The following is a 3,033-nucleotide window of genomic DNA, read 5'->3' on the forward strand; positions in this document are numbered from 1 at the left end:
GTACCGCCCGGCGCATCCAGCCCCCTCCTGCCTCTCCCTGTGGCCCAGGCCTGGCACCGGCATCCGCAGCCTCGTTCGCACTGCGCCCGGCCGCCTGCCTCGCTGGCCCCACGGGTTCCCTGGCGAGTTGCGAGCTGGGCCCTTGTGGAAATGGAGGTGACGTGCCCAGGCTCTGGGGACGCGCTCGGGCTGCTGGGACACTCCTGTCTTCTCCGCTGAGGAAGGTGAGTCTCATTCTGCTGCGTGACCCCAGGTGGCCGGCCTGTGGCCGCGGGGCTGGAACTGACCGCAGGTGCCTGGAGGACAAACGACTTTCCCCAGGACCGTCCCCGGAGGCGGCAGGCACAGAGCGGCACCATCTTCCCACAGGCACATCCTGCCTCTGCTGTCGGGTGGCAGGCCCTGGAACAGGCCTGTGGTGTTGTGGGGCCCTGTCTGTGAGGCAGGGGGAGGCACAGGGCTGCGTGAGGACAGTGCCTGGGCTGGGCACGCTCAGCACACCCTGGATGGGGGCTAGTGAGTGAGACACGGTCCTGTTTCCCTCCCTCCCCTGTCCCCTGACAGGCTGGTCTGGGCGGGGTTGCGGGTCTGGGTCCAGGCCACCGTACATAAAGCATCTGTCACAATAAGCAAGTCACAGTCTTTTGCTGGGTGAAGATCTTGCCTTCAATTTGTAAAAAATAAATAAATAAAAGTACCCCCCGTGGACCGCAATAAAGTGAAGCGCAATAAGACGAGGTGTCCCTGTAATTGAGAAAAGAAAAAGACTGTTTTCGCTCTCAACTTTATTTTTTAAAATATTTGTATTGACTTCCGAGAGGAAAGGAGAGAGACAGAAATAGCATGAGATTCCAGGCCCCGATGGCCAGAATGCTTCGGCTCCTGTCCATGTGGCCCCCTTAAGTCACCTCCGCAAGAACATCCAAGTGTTCCCAGGAAAGGCAGAACTACGGGCAGCCTAAAGCTTGACGGAGCCGCCTGGAGGTGACAGATCCCAGGGAGATCAAACCTGATGGCTGCGGAGATCTTCCCTGTGGGTGTGGGCGTGAAAAAAGGCAGACTTCATCACTCAGCTCTGTGAGGGGAATCATCCATTCTCGGTCGGCTCACCTCATTCTAAACCCACTTTCTAACATTTCCCTTCTTAATAGCCCCATTCCTCTTAAAGCCTTTGACTGCACGCATCGGAGCCTTTCCAAAATTAGGTCACCATGGAACATTAAACTTTAATAGCAGGATGTACAGGGCGGAGGCGCAAATATATCAGATTGCTTTTTGTTAATTATGATTACATTTTTTACAAGAACTTAATGCTACTATCACCCACTTTATTAAATCACTCAGCACAACTGAAGACTGTTAAATGAGTTAACTGACACGAGGATAGTTTATACGCTGTAAAGGCTGTCTGGATGTTAGGTTTCAAATAGTCAATTGATATGTTGGAAAACGGAATGGCACGTTTGTCATCAAACAGTTACTGCTTAGACCGAAGCCGCAAACACATCTCTCTCCTGGTCCTGATGACCCAGCCCAGAAACATGAGGAAGACAGCGCTATTTGCTTGTCCTTTTCCTTGTTTTCTTGATTTTTATTTTCTCAAATAATTTGTTGTAACTATGACTTCTTCATGTAGGGTCAAAGGGTTGCAAGCTCAATCCCCAGTAGGAAGCGTGCAGGAGGCAGCCAATCATTAATAATTCTCTCTCATCTTGGATGTTTCTCTCTCTCTCCTTCTCTCTGAAATCAATTTAAAAAAAATTTTAAATATAAAATAATGACGAGACTAGACAATTTCTTGTCCTTTGACAGGCACTGTCTTTTCTTGTTTCTACATGTTAAGTTGACTCTTCCCTTGTCAAACCACAACTCAAACATGACTACCCTAGTTCTCAAGGAAGAAATGCGATATAGAAATAAATCCTGGAGAGCCTGAGGAATGGGGAGCTGTCATCTGCGTGAGGAGACCGAAGTCCCTCATTAGTCTCAGGGTGGAGAAGAGCATGGCTACTCACGTGAGCGCTAAATACAACTAGTCCCCAAATCCAACACCAGGATATCAAAGAGATAGCAGGTATTCTTTTAATAAGGAAATACAGCCAGGGAGGTAGAGAGATTGATAAAGGGTGGTGGAGCCATGGGCCAATGTTTTCCAAACTAACTTACACATTAGAATCCCTGGGGATCTTTGAAAATACTGATGCCTGCCTGGCTGGCGTGGCTCAGTGGTTGAGCATCGACCTGTGAACCAGGAGGTCCTGGTTTGATTCCTGGTTGTGGCACAGGCCCTGGTGGCGGGCTCCATCCCCTGTGTGGGGCATGCAGGAGGCAGCCGATTGATGATTCTCTCTCATCATTGATGTTTCTCTCTCTCTCTCCCTCTCCCTTCCTCTCTGAAATCAATAAAAAATAAATAAAATTAAAAAATACTGATGCCCAGCTGCCACCCCGGGGTCCCCAAGGCCACAGTCTGAGCATGTGCACCCGGGATGGAGAGTCGCCCGCGCCAAGACCAGTGAGGCTTTGCCTCCGGCCCTGCTGGGATCCTGGTGACGGAGGACGCGGGGAGTCACATGGAGGACGCTGAGACCATGGCCCCGGAAGGGCTCCCATGGAAGCAGATGCCAAGATGCTCGGCACACGGAACGGGCACGGGGAGGGCTGGTGGAGCCCACGCTTGGGGAGGGAAAGTGGAAGAGGCCGGATCAGGCTGAGGGAGAAGGCGGCTGCCATGCCGTTTCAAGGAAGAGCTCAGCTGGCCCCACGGGCAGCTACAAAGCCACAGTGGTCCCTCCGGCTCCTGCCACATGGAGGCGAGGGGGCCGCGTCTATGTAGCCCGTGTAGACCAGCCCTTGGACACATGCCTCCCTAGAAAGGGTTTGATCTTGGGCGAGGGGACCCCTTCATGGGAGGCAATGTGCAAGGGGACTGTCAGGGGGCTGTCTGCCAACAGGTCCCTCAGCAACTGGGGAAGCACAGCCTTCAGTTCTCAAGAGGGTTCCGAGAGGCACACCATGGCTGGTGGTCATGAT

This window comes from Myotis davidii, unplaced genomic scaffold (assembly GCF_000327345.1).
Source record: "Myotis davidii unplaced genomic scaffold, ASM32734v1 scaffold181, whole genome shotgun sequence".
Classification (NCBI taxonomy): Eukaryota; Metazoa; Chordata; class Mammalia; order Chiroptera; family Vespertilionidae; genus Myotis; species Myotis davidii.